Source organism: Ursus arctos, unplaced genomic scaffold (assembly GCF_023065955.2).
Source record: "Ursus arctos isolate Adak ecotype North America unplaced genomic scaffold, UrsArc2.0 scaffold_26, whole genome shotgun sequence".
NCBI classification, from domain to species: Eukaryota; Metazoa; Chordata; class Mammalia; order Carnivora; family Ursidae; genus Ursus; species Ursus arctos.
This window is the reverse complement of record NW_026622941.1, coordinates 16,895,803-16,918,113: the sequence shown is the minus strand read 5'-3', so window position 1 is coordinate 16,918,113 and position 22,311 is coordinate 16,895,803. Positions and strand designations below refer to the sequence as shown.

The window sequence follows — 22,311 nt, the reverse complement described above, 5'->3', positions numbered from 1 at the left end:
AAACAAAAAATTCTTTGATTAATTAGAAATAAAGGAACTTGCAAAAAAACAAATATGATGAATAAATATAAACAATTGTTTTGAAACTTCTCCTTAGCACATAAAATGATTCATGAATAATCTAAAACTCCATCAGGGCTCACAACATTAAAGTCTATGGGAGAGTATTGACTTTAGATTTGTGAAACTCTTATAAGAGAATAATAAGTCCATCTGAATTATGACAGGAATTTCATGAATCAATCAAAAATCAATATTCCCCTTTGAACTCCTTTTCCTACTGAAGATAACACTTGTCTCCACTTATCATCTCCTTCTGTATTCAATCATCTATAAGTGTGCTAGCATGTTAAAGTCTTCTATTAGCTAAACTGTCTCTTCTGGATCAGCAATTACTCCATCCCTAGACATAGTCTTAACTTTTTTTCTCCTTTCCATAACCAATTATCTTGTAGGTTGGCTAGACCCTTTCTTCTCCTTCCCAAAACTCTTTAAACAATTGCAAACTTCTTTCATTACTTCTCCAAAATGACTTTCATTAGGTTCACCAATGAGCTTCATGTCAGTAAATTCACTTGACATTAATTAGTTTCTTTTTTTTATTTAAAGATTTTATTTATTTATTTGACAGAGAGAGAGAAGGGAGCTGCAGGCAGAGGGAGAAGGAGAAGCAGGCTCCCCACTGAGCAGGGACCACTTTCTGGGGCTCAATCCCAGGACTCTAGGATCATGACCTGAGTGGAAAGCAGACACTTAATCTATTGAGCCACCCAGGTGCCCCAATATTCATCAGTTTCTATTTTACTTTATCTCTCTACAGTACTTGATTCCATTCACCATACTTCTCATTTTAAAATTTTTTGCTTTCTTACTTTGACTCTGTGATACTGTACTTTCTGAGTCCTTCTTTGTTTATTCTTTCTCAAAGACTCATTTGCCTATTACTAATTTTCCACCTGATTCTTGTCAGTGCTTCTTTTCTTCTCAATTACTCTCTTCTTGTAAGTTATTTCATACTTCCTGTGGCTTTAAGTACCATTTATATGTTAATGATGCCAGCCTGGACTATCTTAATATTACCTTCTCAATGTCTCCACTTTGAAATTTTTTTTAACCTACAAGAGAAAGTCTAAAACTAGTATCATAGTTCGCCCAAGAACCTGCTCCAATTCGTGTTCTCTGTGACAGAAAATGACTTGACCGTGCACTCAATTGCTCAGACCAGAAACCAGAGTTTCATCTTTGAATCTTACCTCATCTTTATTCTCCTATATAAAATAAACTACCAGTTTCTATAGAAAATCTTTCTTCTCCCTCTCTACCACTGCCACAATCCTAGTCTAAAGCTTTTATCCCCTTACTGGGAATGTGGCGTTGTCTCTGAAACTGCTTCTACATTTTCTGCATCCACTCTTGTGTCCTGTAATCCTTTATAGTGATGTATTTAAGAGACTACACAAGTATCTCTTCTGGATATAGCTTTTCAGTGATTTTCCTACTGCCTCAGGATAACATCTATAGATATGTAAGATTTCTCTTTCCCATTGTATCATTAGACCATGTTAATCTTTCTCACTTATAGCTCACTACCAAGTATTTTGCTTTACTCATAGTAGTTACACATTTGTATTTGTTGAACAGATGATTCAATAAGTTAAAGAATTATAATTGAGTTATAAGAAAATGAAATTGAAAAGTATTTGTGTCATTTTTATGAATTTATTAGTTCCCTTAACAATTATATGTTTGTGTGTTAAAGACTAAAAAAAAGGGGGGATAATGATGATAGTGGTTCACTATCAAATATGATTCTCTATCAATTTTTACAATGGCAATTGATTTTTATTCTGTTGGCACTAAGATTTACTTAAAACTCAGAATGACCTAAGAAATAAATGAGTTAGATTTATTATACTGCTTTACACAAGAAATTGAACAGATAGATTTGGTGAAAAATTTTAGTTCAATGCAGTCAAGAATTAAACTTTCAAGAGATATAAGTAAGAAGTGTATAGAATGAAGTGTTAACCAAAAAAAATTAATCTATAAAATGTTATTCCAAACTATGCTAATTCATAGGTCACATTATCTAGCCAGTCTTTTTCAGGAATTGCCATTTTTTAATCTTCATGTTAGTAATGAATACTATGGTTCATTAAAACAAATGAAACTCAGGGCACCTGGATGGTGCAGTCAGTTAAACATCCAGTTATTGGTTTTGGCCCAGGTCATGATCTTGAGATTGCAGGATCGAGCCTCATGTTGGGCTCCACAGTGGGAATAGAGCCCGCCTGAAAGTCTCTATCCCTCTCCCTCTGCCCCTCCTGCTCATGCTCTCGCTCTCTAAAATTAATAAATACTAAACTTGAAAATATATAAATAAATAATATAAAATAAAAATAAATAAACAAACAAATAAATAAATATTAAAACAAAAATGAGACTCCCTCATCTGACTCTATCATGAAACTCAGTATTTGTCAGCAGGTGTGACTTTAATTCTGACAACCAGACTTAATATCCTATTGCAGTCTTTCTTAGCCCAGCCGGCTCTGTCTTAGCTTAAATGTGGTAAATGTGGCTATATTAAGGTGATTTTAATAAATTGACAAATAATACTCAAACCCAACAAAAGGAAGATCAAAAAAATTGATAAGCCTCCAACAGCACTCATCAAAAAAAGAGAGAGAGAGAGAGTACCCAAATAAACAAAATCACTAATGAAAGAGGAGAAATAACAACCAACATTACAGAAATACAAACATTTGTAACAGAATGTTATGGAAACCTATGTGCCAACAAACTGGACAATTTAGAAGAAATGGATAAACTCCTAGAAACATATAACCTACCAAAAATAAAGCAGGAAGAAATAGAAAATTTAACTGATCAGTTACCAGCAATGAAATTGAATAAGTAATCAAAAAACTCCCAAAAAACAAAAGTCCAGGACCAGATGGCGTCACAGTGAATTCTACCAAACATTTAAAAGAAGAATTAATACCTATTCTTCTCAAATTATTCAAAAAATACAAGAGGAAGAAAAACTTCCATATTCATTCTATGAGGCCAGTATCACCCTGATACCAAAAACAGATAAAGACAACACAAAAAAGAGAACTACAGAGACACCTAGGTGTCTCAGTCTGTTAAGCATCTGACTCTTGATTTCAGCTCAGGTCATGATCTCAGAATCGTGAGATCTTGCCCTTGATGGGCTCTATGCTCAGTGGGGAGTCTGTTTGAGGATTCTCTCCCTCTCCCACTGTCCCTTGCCCTCTCGGTTCTCTTTCTGTCTCTCAAATAAATAAAAAAATTTTTTAAAAAGAACTTTAAAATATCTCTTATGAATATAGATGCAAATATCCTTAACAAAATATTAGCAAACCGAGTTCAACAATACATTAAAAAAAAAGCCATACACCATGACTAAGTGAGATTTATTCCCAAGACACAAGGGTGGTTCAATATTTACAAAACAATCAACGTGATATGTCACATCAGTAAGAGAAAGAATAAAAACCATATGATCATTTCAGTAGATGCAGAAAAAGCATTTGACAAAGTACAACATCCATTCATGATAAAAACCCTCTGCAAAGTAAGTCTGGAAGGAATACACCTCAACATGATAAAGGCCTTATATGAAAAACCCACAGCCAACAACATACTCAATAGGGAAAAGCTGAGAGCTTTTCCCCTGAAGTCAGGAACAAGTTAAGGATGTCCACTCTCAACATTTTTATTCGACATAGTATTAAAAGTTCTAGGTACAGCAGTTAGACAACATAAAGAAAAAAAGGCATCCAAATTGGTAAGGAAAAGGTAAAACTCTCACTATTTGCAGATTACATGGTACTATATATAGAAAACTCTTAAGACTCCAGCAAAAAAACTACTGGAACTGATAAATGAATTCAGTAAAGTCGCAGGATACCAAATCAACATACAGAAATCTGTTGCATTCCTATACACTAATAATGAAGCAGCAAAAAGTGAAATCAAGAAAACAATCTCACCTAGAATTGCACCAAAACCAACAAAACATCTAGGAATAAACTTAACTAAAGAGGTGAAAGACCTGTACTCTGAAAGTTACAAAACAACGATGAAAGAAATTCCAGATGATACCAAGAAACGGAAAGACATCCCATGCTCATGGATTGAAAGAACAAATATTGTTAAAAGGTCTATACTGTGACGCCTGGGTGGCTCAGCCAGTTAGGCGGCTGCCTTTGGCTCAGGTCATGATCCTGGGGTTCTGGGATTGAGCCCCTGCTCAGTGGGGAGCCTGCTTCTCCTCTCTCCTTCCCGCTTGTGCTCTCTCTCGCTATCTCTGTCTCTCTCAAATAAATAAATAAAACATTTTTTTTAGGGGCGCCTGGGTGGCTCAGTCGTTAAGCGTCTGCCTTCAGCTCAGGGCATGATCCCAGAGTCCTGGGATCGAGCCCCACATCAGGCTCCTCTGCTGGGAGCCTGCTTCTTCCTCTCCCACTCCCCGTGCTTGTGTTCCCTCTCTCACTGGCTGTCTCTCTCTCTGTCAAATAAATAAATAAAATCTTTTTTTTAAAAATTAAAAAAAAACATTTTTTTAAAAAGGTCTATACTACTCAACCAATCTACACATTTAATGTAATTCCTATCAAAATACCAACAGCATTTTTCACAGAACTACAAAAAAACCATCCTAAAATTTGTATGGAACCACAAAACACCTTGAATAGACAAAACAATCTTGTAAAGAAAAACAAAGCTGGAGGTATCCCAATTCCAGGTTTCAAGTTATGTTACAAAGCAGTAGTAATTAAAAGAGTACGGTGCTGACATAAATATGGACACATAGATCAATGGAACAGAACAGCAAACCTAGAAATAAACCCACAATTATATGGTCAATTAATCTTTGACAAAGGAGGAATGAATATTCAATGGGGAAAACACACTATCTTCAACAAATGGTATTGGGAAAACTGGACAGCCACATGCAAAAATAATAAAAATGGACAGCTTTATTTTATCATACACAAAAATAAACTCAAAATGGATTAAAGACCTAAATGTGAGACCTGAAACTAGAAAAATCCTTGAAGAGAGCATGGGCAGTAATCTCTCTGATATTGGCTGTAGCAACATTTTTCTAGATATGTCTCCAAGCCAAAGGAAACAAAAGCAAAAATAAATTATTGGGACGATGTCAAAATAAAAAGTTTCTGCACAGTGAAAGGAACAATCAACAAAACTAAAAGGTAACCTACTGAATGGGAAAAGATATTTGCAAATGACCTATCTAATAAAGGGTTAGTATAAAAAATATATAAAGAACTGATACAACTCAATGGCCAAAACCCAAATAATCCAATTAAAAAAATAGAAGACACGAAGAGACATTTCTCCAAAGAAGACATACAGATGGATAACAGACACATGAAAAGATGCTCAACACCATTCATCACCAGGGAAATGCAAATCAAAACTACAATGAGGTTATCAACTTATACTTGTCAGAATGGCTAAAATCAAAACCACAAGAAACAAGTATTGGCAAAGTTGTGGAGAAAAAGCCCTTTTGCGGTGTTGGTGGTAATGCAAGCTGGTGTAGCCACGGTTTGTATGGAGATTCCTCAAAAAGTTAAAAATAGAACTACCCTATGATCCAGTAATTGAACTCCTGGGTATTTACCCCCCAAATACAAAAACACTAATTCAAAGGGATACATGCACCCCTATGTTGATTACAGCATTACATTATTTACAATAGCCAAGATATGGAAACAGCCCAAGTGTCAATCAATAGGGGAATGGATAAAGAAGAGGCGGGATATGTATATACACCAGAATACTATTTGTAACATTATGGACAGAGCTAGGGAATATAATGCTAAGCAAAATAAGTCAGTCAGAGAAAGACAAATACCACATGATTTCACTCATATGTGGAAGAAACAAAACAAATAAGCAAAGGAAAAAGAGACAAACCAAGAAACAGATTCTTAACTATAGAGAACAAACTGAAGGTTACTGAAGGGGAGGTGGGTGGGGAGTTGGGGGAAATAGAGGATGGGAATTAAAGAGTATAGTTATCATGATAAAAATAAATAAAATGATTAAAAAATTAAACAAATTAAAAGTTTTTTAAAGTGAAAAAATATGATTTTTTTTCTTTACACATAGAGAAGTGACTTTATAATTTTTCGTGGCTTCAAAGAACTGATTGGGTTTTTTAAAAATTATTTCTTAATTTTGTAGAGCCATTAAAGAAGGTCTTTAAAGGTATCACTAGTCTGATCCTGAAGTTAAAGATTCCTTTAGGCTGTAGCATTTGTTGTTGTTAATAATAAAAGTGATACCTAATATTTTTGAGACCAACTCTGTGCTACTACTTTATATGTATTAACACATTTATTTCTCATCTCAACCTGTAATATTATTATTGCCACTTAACAAATGAGAAAGCTGAAACACTGAAAGGTGAATTAATTTACCCAAGGTCTCCAAATTTGTATTTACAGATTTGTTTTAAGTAAGGATTAAAGAGAGACATATAGGTGGTCATATCATACTAATATCATATCTAGAGCTGCCTGAATTTAGGCACTGCAACACAGTACCAACTCAACTCAGAGAACCTCTACTGAAAAGAGTTGAAAACTTTTAAATTTTTATTAATAATGATATTTTCTCAAGCATTTCTCACAGTACTGAAACTTGAAATGGGTTAGAGGCCTCTCTGAAAAATCTCATTATCATGAGATAAAGGAGAATGAGAAATACTTATCTATATTGAAAATGTAATAAAAACAAAACTTCTTTCAGATTCACTTTTTCAATATTAAATTTGGTGATTTTAAGGAATTTCTAATAATTTTAAATCCCATCCTTACCATCACAATCTAGAAGTTAAATTATTTCTTAGTTTATAAACAAATAAAAACATTATTTAGTACCAGCTAGCAAATGTGTATACTCTGCATTATGAAGTAATGAATAAACTAATTGAAAGTCATATACCTTGACTTCGAGGCAGAACTGTACATACAGATTAAAAGCAATTACAACATAATTGAGAAGACATGGCTATCGCTTCCTGATTTATATAAGACACTTCAGAACCCCCCCAAAAAAGTGTAATAGGCAGTATAATGCCCCCCTCCAAAATATTCCATGTCTTAATACATGAAAACCAGTGAATATGTTAGGTTATATGGCAAAGAGGTTGCAGATGGATTAGGTTTCCTAATCAGCTGACCTTAAAATAGGGAGATTACCTGAGTGGGCTCAGCATAATCACAAGGATCTTTAAAAGTGGAAGAGGAAGTAATAGAGGTGGTCAGAGTGATATGATTTGAGAAAGACTCAGCCTGCTTTTGCTGGCTTTGAAGATGGGAAAACGGGCCATAAACCAAGGAATTCAAACAGCCTTTAGAAGCTAGAAAGGACAAGGAAACAGATTTTCCCTTTTCTAAAAGCCTCCCGAAAGGGACACAGCCCTTCCAACACTTTGGTTTTAGTACAATGAGACCGATGTTGTATTTCTGACCTACAAAATTGTATGATAAATTGTTTTGTTTTAAGGCACTAAGTTTGTAATCATTTGTCACAGTAACAATATAAAATCAATACAATATGCAAACTGGAAGCTGCTTCCTAAATTGATTGGAAAACCAGAGACTGGAATTATAGTAGACAGCATAAAAACAGTCCTTTATTCTTTGTTGGTACGTTCAGCTAAATTCAAATGGGGTATTTAAAAGATGTTAATAATGACAACTTAGTTTACTGCAATTGCTTTTAACCTTCCATTCAGTTCAACTTTTCAGATATCAGTTTTTTATTGAGGGTTAATTACTCATCTGGCCTCAGGAGAAAGTACAGACAGAATTTAGGCACTATCAGAGAAAGGGCAGCCTCTGCCCGCTGCTTCCATTTTCTAAATCTACAAAGGTGCAGATATCATCCAAATAGCCCCAGTGTTCAGAATGGGAACAAAAATGTTTGTTTTACAAAAGAGCAAAGAAAATGTCTGAAGGTGTCTGTTCTTGATTCAAAAAGTCCTGGCTATCCTACTGAATTAGTATATCTGCAGGGGGGAACTGAGAAGAGGGTGAGAGAAATATATTACAAGGCTGAAGAAAAATGATTTTTGTATCAGATAGCAAATTGTAGGCATTGGAAACTTACCAGTTTTTAAAATATATATAAATGTCGTAGAAGATAAAATCGTGCCAACATAAGACATGTCAAAGACTAATCAAGCCAAACGATCCGTATTGTCAGTAAGGTGAAGGGAAAGTCTATAGACTATGGAGCTAACCTGGTTCCTGAGAAAACTCTGGGCTGAAAGGGTGATCTGAAATTCCCATCTTTCTTCATCTGCTGAACCAATTACATATATCATGCAGACACAGAGAGACACTTACATTTTAGATAGATGTAAATTTGAACTTTCTCAGCTCAATTTGCTGTATGAATATAGAGAAGACCACAAACAATTATATATATGTATGTAATATATATATAATTTACATTATGTCTAATTTGGAATTGGGTGATGATGACGTAAATGTGTTATTATTATCATGAGCCTTGATATTATTTTCACCTAAGTGAAAGCAAGGGGTGCTTGGGGAAAATATTAATCTCCAAAAGTCTCTATCAGGTGCATTTTTACATGAACAATTGACATTTTCTTATACACGTGTAATCCAATAAAAGCCTCACTTCTCATTAGACTGCCTAAGCTTCTTATACATGAAAAATCTGAAGCTCTTATTTATTCTTATTTTGGGGAGATATTGGCTTAAATAAATGAACTCATTTATTCATCCATCTGCAGTTGACCCTTGAACAATGCAGTAGTTAGGGACGCTGATCCCTCCTGCAGTCAGAAATCCACATGTAACTTTTGATTTCCCCCAAATATCTACTAATAGCCTACTGTTGACTGAAAGCCTTGCCAATAATGTAGATGGTCGATTAACACATATTGTTATCAAGAAAATCATGAGGAAGAAGAAATACGTTCACAGTACTGTACTGTACTTATTGACACAAAAAGTTTAGGTAGTTTAAAAAATGAATCATCTGTCAGAACCTACATCAATATTGGCTTATGTAATACAAAACACTGTAGGTGTTATATATGTATTACTAAGACTAGACATCAAAAATAAAAGATAATGTGAAAAAAATTCATATTTATTACAGGTACAATGATTCATGCATTGATAACAAAGACAGCAATATGATTGCTTTTTGATAGCCTAGTGTAATCAAACAATTGCTTTATGGTAATTCATGTTCATAAGACACTATAGAAACACTGTCACTTTTTCATTGTTACTTTTTAAAAAAGATTTATTCATGTATTTGAGAGAGAGTGCATGCAGGCATGGGAATTGGGGGAGGGGCAGAGGGAGAGAATCTTCAGCGGACTCCATGCTGAGCATGGAGCCCAGTGTCCCATGACCCATGAGATCATGACCTGAGCCAAAATCATGAGTCAGACACTTAACCTACTAAGAGACCCAGGTGCCTCCTTTGCTACATTTTTTAAAAAACCATTTACCTATGATGATAGGCTGATACCCAGTTTCTCCAGTTACAAGAGAGACATACTGTATGATAATGTGATTTTTTTTAAAGCAAAGTTATAAAACAGTAAGAAAATTAACATGGTTATTTTATATTAAATACCACTCACACTATGCCTATGTAAGGATAGGCTATCCACTTCCATACAAGTCTTTTATACACAATGTTCTACACAATGAATACTTAATGACACAATCTCATACATTTCTTGCCATGTAGTTATTATCAGATTTCCACACAAAGACACACACAATAGATTAGTTTATTAACTGTATGGCATGATGATTATATACCGTCCACTAAGTGGAAGTGGATCATCATAAAGGTCTTCATCCTCATTGTCTTCATATTGAGCAGGCTGAGGAGGAAGAGGAGGAAGGGGAGGGGTTGGTTCTATCATCTCAGGCATGGAGGGGGAGGAGGTGGAAGGGGAGGCAGGAGATTCAGGCACACTCACACAAAAATTCACAGTAATTTCTGACTTTTTTTGCTTTTTAATTTCTCTAAAAATGTTTCTACGCAGTACCAATCCTTCTTTATCATTTGTTTTACTTTCAGCACATGTATTATGGAAGGGTCCATGTCATAAAAGAAGTCAAAAGCAGTCTTGAATAATTGGAACCCTTCATTAGCTAGATTACCTAATGTTAATTTGTTTTTTGGCACTGCTTCTTCAATATTTTCTTCCTCATGATCTGGCACTGGTTTGAAAGACTCATCTCCATCAAGTTGTCTTCTGTTAATTCCTCTGCTTAGATCTTGAATTTCTCCAAAATCGGTATCTTGAAGGCCTTCATCCTACACCTTTGTTGCCATATTCTCAATCTTATGATTTCCTTGATTGGCTCTGTCTTAAATCCTCTCAAGTTATGCACAACATCTGGACACATTTTCCTCCAGCAGGAATTTACTATTTTGGGAATCATGGTTTTCATGGCTTTTTCTATAACAGCGATGGCATCTTTAATGGTGTAATCCTTCCAGACTTCCGTGATGTTCTCTCTGTTAAAGTTCTCTTCCATAGCATTGACAATCCTTTCCATGTGTACTGTGTGTAATGAGCCTTAAAGGTCCTTATTATCCCCTAATCTAGAGGCCGATTATAGAGACTTTGTTTTTGGGGACAAGTAGGCCACTTTGATGCCCTTCGTGTTGAGCTCATGGGGTTCTGGGTGGCCAGGGGCATTGTCCAATATCAGAAGAATTTTAAAAGGCAGTCCCTTAGTGACTTGGTATTTCCTGACTTCAGGGACAAAGCATTGATGGTACTAATCCAGAAGAAAAGGGTTCTTGTCCAGCCCTTCTTGTCATACAAGCAAAAGATTGGTAGCTGGTGTTCATCTTTTCTCTTCAAAGCTTGGGGTTAGAAACTTTATAAATAAAGGCAGTTCTGATCATAAACCTGACTGCATTTACATAAAATAGTAGGGTTAGCCTGTTCCTTCCTGCCTTAAATCCTGGGGCTTGCTTCTCTTCCTTACTAATAAATGTCCTTTGTGGCATTTTTTTCCCCCAGAATAGGACACTTCCATCTGCATCAAAAGCCTGTCCAGGCAGATATCTTTTCTCCTCAGTGATTTTCTTAATGATATCTGGGAACTGCTCCCTCTTGATCAACAGAAGCTGCTTCTCTTGTTATCTTGACATTTTTTAAATACAAACTTCCTTCTATAATAATCAAACCATCCTTTGCTGGCATTAAATTCTCTAGCTTTAGATCCTCCACCTTTCTTTTGCCTTAAGTTGTCATATAATGACTTCACTTTCTCTTGAGTCATATCAGACTCAGTTGTATATATTGCCCATATTAGGCATATATGTACGCCTTTCTTTTCGTAATCCTGCACCCACATAAAAGCTGCACTTTCAATGAGATTAAAAGGAATTTCACAAAAAGTGCAAGGTTTTTATGCCTGCTAGTGTGGCTGCCATCATTGATTCATAAATTTCTTTTTCTTTTTTTACAATAGTTCATATGCTGGACTCGTTTATTTTGAAATGGTGGGCAATTGCAGCTACAGACTTCCATCTACCATACAGATGAAGCAATTCAACTTTTTCTTGTAATATCATGACTTTTCTCTGCTTCTTGGGCAAACTTCCAGCATCGCTGGTGACACTTTATGGGTCCAATGGTATTATTCAAGGCTAATGATATTATACTAAACATGATGAAAAATATACAAAAATATACAAGCCTTTCCTTGGAAAGGCTAGAAAAAAAATGCCCATCTCAATAGCAATGAGCATCACTAACATCCAGATTGTGATATTGAAATACTACTCATTAAAAGCAGGGCTGCTTGGGGGACCAGCTCATTTCTGATCTAGAGAAAATAATGTATAAGGTGAGTTTAAGAGATCCTATTACTGTAGTTAGTAAGGAAGCTATCAGAAGATACAAGGGTGTGCCAAAATGGATGAAAACATACCGTATGTGTTTAAATGCATACATTCATAATGACACACATACAACTAATTTCCTTTGTACAACACAGGGTTAATAGAGTACATCATAAAACATTTGTTTTGTCTTTTTTTATATCAAATGATCCCTGCATAACTAAGGCAAAATTTCTCTTTGTAGACGCCGTGAACTAATAAATGAAGAAAGAATGATAAATTGGGTTATCAATAGTTTACAATAACTCATGAATTATAAAATCTAGGCATCAAGCATTGGTGGCTTCTAACATCAGCCACCTTTCTGATACAAGATTCGAAACTACCATGAAGAAATCTTACAAATAATTCAACTTTAATTTATCTGATTAAACTTCTATATCCAATTACTAATGTCCAAAAAACACAGAGGGCAGAGGAACATGTTAAACCAAAAACAGGATAAAAATCGATATAGGAAAAATAAGCTAGTTTCTTCAACAAATAAATTGCGAGGAAAAAAAGGGATGAAAATGAAATACGTTAATTGAAAAAAAACTATAAAAACGTACCTACTCCCACCTGACTGCCAAAGGAAAAAAAGACAAAACAAAGCCATACAGCTTAGGTATATGCATTTGGATAATGAAACTATATAGAAAAGTACAGTGTGTTACCAGAAGGGTGTTTATTTTTGGGGAGAGAATGGGTGTTGTGATGGGGAGATGCATGGGGGACTTTATCGGTGGCAGGAAAGGTTTATCTCTTGACAATGAGGGTGGTTGTTCAACTTATGATAGCACATTAAGCTGTACCCTTGCTTTATGTCATTGCTAATATCATAAATTTTACAAAGGGAATAGGCAGCTTGATTTTGTAGACATGTGGAAATTGAGGATTTGTACAAAATCTAAATGAAGATGCCAAGTAAATATTTGCACATATGGTTTTTTAATTCAGGAGAGTTGTTTAAGGAGAGTTTAATTAATTAAGAAGAGATGTAACCGATCTAAAAATGGAATCCTGATGTAGGAGACAACCCCTATTTAAGGAATGGACCCCAAAAGTAAAAATAAAAAATAGTCTGAGAGGTAGGAAGAAAACTGTAAGCCACTATCATTTCACTTTGGAAGTAGAAAGAGGGAAAAAATTGTAAGGCAAGTGGCTCCCTTTTAAGACCTCATTAGGTAGTTGCACGTATTTCTTTTCACATCCATTGGCCTGAATATAAAATCACAAGGAAGGCTGGGAAATGTGGTTCCTTATGGTGTTGCCATGAGACCAGAAAAAACATGACTATGCTGTTACTAAGAGGAAGAAATCATCTTATTTAGAACATTCATGATGGGATGATTTTCCATTTCTCTGGGAGGCCTGGAGTTAGAATGTGAAATGCACACATTGAACCAGGTCCAGTAGGAACAGAAGTGCCTGATAGATGTGAGAAACAAGGTCAGTAGATGTTAGTAAGTAGGAAGGATGTAGGCAATAGAGCAAGATGTCCTGGGATTCTGAAGAGTAGAGTTTACTATGAACTGTTGTTGTTTAAGAATAAAGTGTTAGAAGGGCACCTGGGTGGCACAGTCTGTTGAGCCACCCACTCTTGGTTTCAGCTCAGGGTTGGGAAATGGAGACCAGGGAAGGGCGTCAGGCTCTGTATGCAGCCAGCTTGGAATTCCTCTCTTCCTCTCCCTTTGCCCCCAACACTGCCAACCCCCCCCCCCCCCCGCACGCTCTCTCTCTCTAAAGTAAATAAATAAATAAATAAATAAATAAATAAATAAATAAATCTTTTCTTAAAAAGGAATAAAATGTTAGAAATGAAAGACCTATAAAGCAGTGGCAATCTGGATGAACATTGGCCTTGCCTCCTCCTGTTCCTTGGTATGTGGGCATGGAAGAATCAACAGCTTCCACAGGAGGGCTGCAAAGGAGCAGGTCCTGAGCTGAGCCAGGTTTCCCTTTAGGAAAAGGAAGTGAAGGAAGGCTAAAGAATTCAACAACACATCTTGTAGAAATTAAATCTCATCTGGAAAAAGTGCTTCCCCCTGTATCTTGCGACTTGGAATTTCTGTTACTCTTCTTACATTGAGGGGACACGGAATACAAAGCACTAGTTAATTCTGTTCTAGTTTTTTAAAATTAGCTGTTTAATTAAAATATATTGAAATTGTTTAAATAACAATTTATTTGTATGTTTTATAGTAATCCATTTCAGGCACATCAAAGTTACATTTTTAGAATATGCGAATATTCTTTAAAAGGATTTATATTTATGAAACATTATACATTTTCATTATAAAGTACCAGCAATAGATTGTTTTCTGTCATTTCAAACTGTCGAGAATTAGAGTAAAACCACAAATCGTTATGTAACTAGGCTAAATTTCATAGTATCCTGGTCCAAAATCATTTGGACTACTTTGTTTTACCTGACCCAGGAACTTAGCCCTTAAATATTTTCGTGGGAAACAATAATCATTAGGGCAATTCCAGGGGCTAAACATAATTCCGTGAAACTACAGCAAATTGATCTTCTACCATATCCTCCAATATATAAATTTTTATCTATTTTACCTTTTTAAAAACATGAATCTGGGCATTTTTAAATAAATATAAAAATATTGATTGATTGTCATATTTATTTCCATCTACTTCAAGTTTCATTGCTAAATACTAACATAGCTTAGCAAAATTTTCCATACATGCAAAAGCTTACCCTTTCTGTAAATATTTGATCTAAGTAGCAGAAGCAGGTCAATAACATTTTTTTCTTTGGGGGAACTCTAATACAGGTCTGAAACTAAAATGGTAAATAATTTTATCTCACAAATGAAATCTCATTACATGGTAGTAGCTTTCCAGGACACAGTTGGAGAAGAATTGTGTGGCTGAGCAAAGGTCAGGGAACGATAATGCCCCATTACCACCATCTGCCCGGATGCAGAAGAGGGAGCAGAGGCACGCATGCCACATGGTATTCATTACTGTTCTCGTATCTAGAAACATAACCATGTTTTCACCAAATACATTCAGACTTACAGGTGAATTAAATGTTCAAAATATTGCAGGTATGAAGAGATACCTACTTAATGATATTAGTATTAACATAATCTTTAGCACATAATATGAATTCTCAAGAAATCTAAATTTCAACTGAATCTTTGAAAGAGTTATTGCTATGATAATTTTTATTTCAATATGATTTAGAGAGAGATCTTACAGATTTGTAAAAAGCCAAGTGTAGGAGCGGCACCTGGGTGGCTCAGTCAGTTAAGTGTCTGACTCTTGATTTTCGCTCAGGTCCTGAGATTGAGCCCGTGTGGGGCTCTGTGCTGGGTGTGCAGCCTGCTTAAGATCTTAAGATTCTCTCTCTCCCTCTCCCTCTACCCCTCCTCACACACACACACACGCTTTCTCTCTCTCTCAAAAAAAAAAAAAGTGTAGGAAAAACCATAATAATATAAATACAGTGGTAATTTTAATGCTTCTATGGGCATGTTTATTGTACCAGCTCATACACCACAAGGAGTTCCTTTAAAATATGTGTGTTCTATTTAAAATATACATCTGAAAGGCATACATAATATTATTCACTGCATAGGAGCTACAACAGTAAGAATGCACATAAAAATTAACATAGTATAAGAGTTGAGTGAAATAGTATTGTTTAAAAGAAAACCACAGGCCCAAAATGATGTCACTTAAATCTAGTTTCCAAACCAGGCTTAATACTTAATATAATTGCAGTTTCACTCTCCTCCAGAAATGCAGTCTTAACTGGTCAGTAAAGATTTTTTTCCATCATCACCAATGAGTCTGCTTAGAGCCCTCTCCATTCCCCTCAACCCCAAAAGGAAGATTAGGTGATCTGCATAAGACCCCTAGCCCTTCCCCCAAGGGAAGCAGCCTTGCTTGGAACAATCCTTTTTCTTTGCTAATAACTTTCTTGCCTCATCCTCCTTTTATAAAAACCTTCCATTGTGTACAACTCCTCAGAGTGCCCCTCTATTTGCTAGATGGGATCCTGACTGATTTATGAATTGTTTGATAAAGCCAATTAAACCTTTAAAACTTACTTGGTTGAGTATTTGTTATTTAACAGTATGTAAAGGTTAAGTGAAAAAAATAAACAGTAAGGTAGAATCAGAAAATTTTACAACATTCTGGAAAGCATAAATTACCAAAATAAAAATTGATTCACAGACTGTGAGTTTAGTAAATGAGTCAGTTCCCTAATCTTAGAATAATGATAATAATAAAAGAGATTGGAGTTTTCAGGATCAGTTCAGTTATTTTCTTTAGAATGGCATCTGGCTGGTAGTATGTGATTTAAAAAATTAATCCTATATTTAAAAAAAAAATTAAAAACCAAACAGTATCTATTCATAGTATGACATTACCAGCAACACAGACTGACAACCATTCGTTTGATCACCCCAATTTTCACCATATGTGAGTCAAAGTAGATCAAACTGAAATAGAAGGGGGAAAAAATGGCTGACACTTGCTTTGTTATCTGAAGGTGAATAAATCTACCAGCCTGAAAAATGGTAAGGAGATGACTCATTTCCCTACTACTGCCTAGCTTGGATCTAGGATCTGATCAGCTTTCCTCCGAACCCAAAAAAGGATATCTGTAGCCAGAGCTGCTTTACCAACCCTCTTTTTACATGCTTTCTAAGATTAAATTTTGCATTAATGAAAATATCTGGAGTCTTCTGTGGCTAAGCATTTGGTTTACTACATCTGGGAATGGGAGATGAGAAAATGCCATGAGAAAGTGCAAAAGGAGACTATTTTTGGCAAAAGGACTATATATAGATTAGAATTATATAGAAATATCTTTACCTTCTCAAAGTGATCAACCAGACAACAAAAGCAAGAGAGATGAAGTTCAGAATTTAGCTAAATTGACTGTTAGTGACCAGTAATTAAACTTAAGTCTGTTCGCATTTACCGTTCCTCTAGCTGAAAACCTAAGAAACGTGTTCTAACAGCAACCAGGTAAAAAAAATGAAAGGAACTAGGAGAAGCTACAGACATTATTTATGAGTCATCAGTGGAGAAAACCTTCATTCCTAAAGGATGAGTAATTGAGAAAAAAAAAAAACACGGGAGATGTGAAAATATTTCCTAAGAAGTAAAATGACTAACAAGACACGAAAGGAAAAATTACTTTTGAAAAATATGCTATAGTATTCCTAAGTAAATTGTATAAAAACTTAAGCTATATATATTTTTTAAATGATTGTATTTATTGTGAGAGAGAGACAAGAGAGAGCACAAGCAGCGGGAGGAGCTGAAGGGGAGAGAGGGGGACAAACAGACTTCCCCTGAGTGGGGAGCCCTATGTGGGGCTATTCCCAGGACCCTGAGATCATCACCTGAGCCAAAGTCAGACGCTTAACTGACTGAGCCACCCAAGTCCATTAAGCTATATGTTTTTTTATAAAATTAAGGAACCATGTGTTTGATTAAATATGACATAAAAATTAAGTACAAAATAATATAGCAACAAAATACAGGATAAAAATATAGAAGAGATTGGATAAAAGGGAGATGTTAATAAAAATGGAGCTTAATGAGCTATTGAAATGTAAAGAAAATAAAAGTTGTCACACATTTAAAATATTTGTTAAAAGCAGAATTGGGGGGCGGGGGCGCCTGAGTGGCTCAGTTATTAAGCGTCTGCCTTCGGCTCAGGGCGTGATCCCAGAGTCCTGGGATCGAGCCCCACATCAGGCTCCTCTGCTGGGAGCCTGCTTCTTCCTCTCCCACTCCCCCTGCTTGTGTTCCCTCTCTCACTGGCTGTCTCTCTCTCTCTGTCAAATAAATAAATAAAATCTTTAAAAAATAAAATAAAATAAAATAAAATAAAATAAAATAAAATAAAATAAAAGCAGAATTGGGGGGGGGTGCCTGGGTGGCTTAGTCTTTAGCGTCTGCCTTTGGCTCAGGTCATGATCTTAGGGTCCTGGGATAGAACCCTGCATCTGCATCTCCCTTTCCCTCTGCCTCTCCCCCCGGCTCGTGCTCTCTCTCTTTCTCTCTCTGTCAAATAAATAAATAAAATATTTAAAAATAAATAAATAAAAGCAGAATTGGCACAGCAGAAAATGAAATTTTGAGATAAACACTGAGAAACACTATGAATACAAAGGAAAAGGAGCTAGTGATAGAAATGAGTGGGAGATGCTATTGCAATTACAACAGAGAAAGCACATCTAACATCACACTGAAATTCTAAAAATAAAATGAAACAAATAGAAAGATAACATTAAAGATTGTAAAAGTAAATCAAACTGGGCTGAGTAAAGCTCTGAATATGCATATCAAATCTGCATACGTATATGACGCATACACACAACTAGGAAAAAAATAAGAAAAATATGTAAACTTCTTAAATTTCAAAAATATTTACCTTTGAAAAGAATAGAGAGGAAGAGGTGAGGTGGGAAAAGGGAGGAAAAAGGAAAGAAAAAGTTAGCTTTTATATAGACTTCACCTTTAAGACAAGGGAACACTAGCTACTTAGTTATATAGTTTTGAGTGTTCAGTTTTCCATTTTGTGAGACCAGCTAAAACATATTTGCATGTAAGTATGTGCTTAGAAATCTTTGTACCCTTCTAATGGAAAAGGTGCATCGGTTGACAAGTTTTAATCAAAATAGGAATTCAAGAATAGGGAACTAAGAATAAGTTTTAAAAAATTGGTTAACGTTGACTTAGACTTAATAATTATTGCAAACAATTTTAAATATGATAACTTCAAAAATTATTTGGTATTAATAAACTAGATGAAAAATTATAGACTTTCAACTAAAAACTGAAAGACACGCTAAATTTTCTGTTTTACAGGAAGAAAGGGGATTAAATATGCTGTTTTCATTTTATTGATGATTAAGAAAAAATAAGTTCAGGGTACCAGGGTGGCTCAGTTGGTTGAGCAACTGACTCTTGGTTTCCACTGAGGTCATTATCTCAGGGTCATGAGATCAAGTCCTATGTCAGGTTCAGTGCTCAGTGTGGTGTCTGCTTCAGATTCTCTGTCATTCTCCCACTGCCCCTGCCTCCCCCACTTGTGCTATAAATAAATAAATAAATAAATAAATAAATAAATAAATAAATAAAATCTAAAAAAATATTTTAAAAAAGAAAAAATAAATTCACCTATATTTTTTGCATATATATATATATATATATATATATACACATATATATAATTGTTATGTATTACAGAGTCTTACTGGTTGAAGACAAATGGCATGTATAGTTTCCAGAATGCTAGAAGAATCAAAATTTGATGACATTTACATTATAATCATCGAGGAAATAGGAAATTAAAAATATGAATTAAGAACAGAAAACAGAATGACTCAGGTAGGATCAATTGCATCTCTAATAACAGTAAATACAAGCAGCTAATCAGATTAAAAATCATTCAAAAATATATTCTCAATTATGTAATTTTTGCAACAGAAACATAAAAAGCATCAAAGCAAAGTTAAAAGTGTTGCCAAATATGTTACTCAAACATACACATACATATGCACACAGACACACAGACACACAAGCACACAAAATTAAACAAGATAGTAAATATTGGTGTCTAGTATCAGAAAACAATAGAGGACAAAAAGCGCCAAGAGCATTTTACTGCAATTTCTAAAGAAGTTATAATAGATATAGGCATTTGTGTATCAAATAAGAGAGTGTGTGTGTGTGTGTCTGTGTGTACTTTTTAAAAAGTGAATTAATGGACAGTTCTGGGATTTTATAACCAACTGTTTATTGATGAAAATTTTACACTAACATTTTATAATTTTTCTTTTTTAATCTGCCCAAGATTGAATCTTTTAACAAGTAGTTCATCAATAAATCATAACAGAAAAATAAATTTGGATTTGATATTTTCATCTATTTATGATTTTTTAAAATTGTTTAAAACAATTAAACAGATAAAAAATAATTTGCACACACTAACAATCAAATTTTATTTAATGAAGAAACACTATGAAATTTCTCCTTCAAATCAAGAATAAGAAAATTATTTCTTCTGTCAAATTATTTTAGAAATATAGCCAATGCAATAAGATAAATGAAGCTATAACCATTAGAAGGGAGATTATTATTATTATTTGTAATGATATACTAATGTATGGAGAATGTGTTAAATCCTTAAAAATGTGGAGACACAATATTTCAATATGAGAAGATGTAAAATTAAAAAAAATATAAACTTTGGAAGAATCTATCATTTAATTCAATACCATTATTTGGGAAAGTGATAAGCTGATTCTAAGGCACTTTTGGTAAAGAAAAGGATGGAAAAATATTAGTAGGGACTTGCATATGAAAAATAATACACATTTTAAAGACACAATAAGTTAAACAATGCACTAAGCAGTTACAGATGTATGCATCAAAGAAACTAAAAAGAAAATGCATGAATCAACCTTAGCATATATAAATTTTTAGTTTAAGTTAGACATGAAAGAAATACTGGGTTGCTTAATAGATGTAACTGGGCAGACACACTTAATCACCTGGATAAAAAAACAACACCATTAAATATGGATTACAATCATAAAGTAAGTTTTATAGGGAATAGAGACCTAAAAAATGGAATCATGAGAATCCTTTATCAGTGGTTCTCAAACCACTGTGAAACACTAGATTGTGCTATGAAACACAAGTTTGTCATTTGTTAAGAGAAGTTGTCAGGAAAATATACCCAAATATGTTTTAAGAAATGCTGACTTACACAAGGTAAGCATGTTTTTGTTTGTTTGTTTGTTTGTTTTAATGTAGAAATACATAGAAATGTTACTAAACCTCATAAAATGTCAGGACAGGGCTATAGTTTGCAGTATTTTACAACTGGTTTACTCAAGATACTTTTTTGAGAGCACTTTTGTTTTGGTCAGGTGTCTTGGTCACAAGTGGCAGAAAATGCAATAGAGAATATGATGTGAACTAGGAACATGAACACTGTCACAACAAAGCCTCTCTTTCTCTCTCTCGAAGTTCTTTTTCTCTAAATACATTGGCTTCTGCATTTTCTACAGCAAAATGGACTTTTTCTCCAGGATGGGAAATATGGGTAGAGACCTTTGGGAAACATGTTTTTCCTGCATAGTAAATTACATCAGTTTGAAAATTTAGAGCAGGAATCTGATTGAGCTGGCTTAGATCATACGCACATCTTTTGGGTAAATCACAGGGGTCAGTGGTAGGCAGAGAGTGAAGTACTAGGATTAGCCAAGACTGGACCATGAGCCTAACTGTATGTTCTGTTAACAGGAGAATGAAAACCCAGACATGGCCATACCCCTTCTAGCCACACTCATTAATATTTTCTGGAAAATTGTCTGTCAGAATATATTCTGGAAAATGCTGCTTAGGAAGAAAAAATATAATTTAATAATTACAACCATTCCAAACATCTTCGAGTGATAATTTAGAATGTGCAAAACATTATTCTAAGTGCTTTCTAACTTCTTTAATCGTAATACAAAACTTAAGCCTCATCGTGGTCCTTTGAATAGGCATTATCAATTTCTTCATTTTAGAAGAAATAAGCATCTTTAGGAACTTATATAGCTAGAAAATGGAACAGTTGGAATCAACCCTTAACAATTAGAAAAAAGAGGATTATTATATTTTAAGAGATCAGCTCAACAAACCACTCTTGATGTCAGTGATTTTGATATCATCTTTTGGACAACTAGTACTGTAAGAAATTATTGATTGGTAGTAACATAAACTTAAAGCATGAAGTAACAGAAATAATTACATGGTATTATATTGTATAAGGATTAGCAAACCAAGTACTGTACTTTTAAAATACATATCAGGAAGATTTTTAGTCTTGTTTTTTTATTTTGAACACTACTCATGGTTTTTTGATTTTAAGGAATAGTATATGTATTTTTCATCTGTTATATTTAGCATAGAAAACCATTTGGTAACTCTAAAGTAAAGGCTTAAAAATAATTTAAAATAACAAAGATATGTGGTTGGCAAAGTAATTGGAAATTGACATGAATTCATGAAAATTAACACAAATAATGAAATGACAATTCACTAAAGTGGATTGCTTTACCACCAAAAAGGTCAGATTTGTGAACCCTTAGTAAAAAGGAAAATTAAGGTAAGTTGTTGGAAAGGCGTAGAGAAGGCTTCTATCCTGTTCTGTCTCAAAGATCGGAAAAAAATTATGTGTTGTGTGAGTTCTGCTCTTTGAGGCAATCAGTGTTTATGTCTTCCTATATTAAATGAAAGTATATTGAACACCTGTTCAATGCCAGTCACTGGAGATGTGACCTTGAATAG

The 22,311-nt window shown here is 34.5% G+C and overlaps 1 protein-coding gene across 2 annotated transcripts in view; it reads right to left on the bottom strand.

The window, feature by feature from the left end:
* The window catches only part of PIK3C2G (phosphatidylinositol-4-phosphate 3-kinase catalytic subunit type 2 gamma), a 345,203-nt gene that overhangs the window by 319,726 nt on the left and 3,166 nt on the right, over positions 1-22,311 (bottom strand). The window contains exon 1 of one of the 2 annotated variants that reach the window (XM_057319037.1): positions 18,902-19,060. The exons of the other annotated variant lie outside the window; for it this stretch is intronic. The gene's annotated coding sequence lies outside the window, so the exon portion shown is untranslated. Of the gene's footprint in view, positions 1-18,901; positions 19,061-22,311 lie in introns of those variants that run through there. 2 annotated transcript variants of the gene reach the window in all.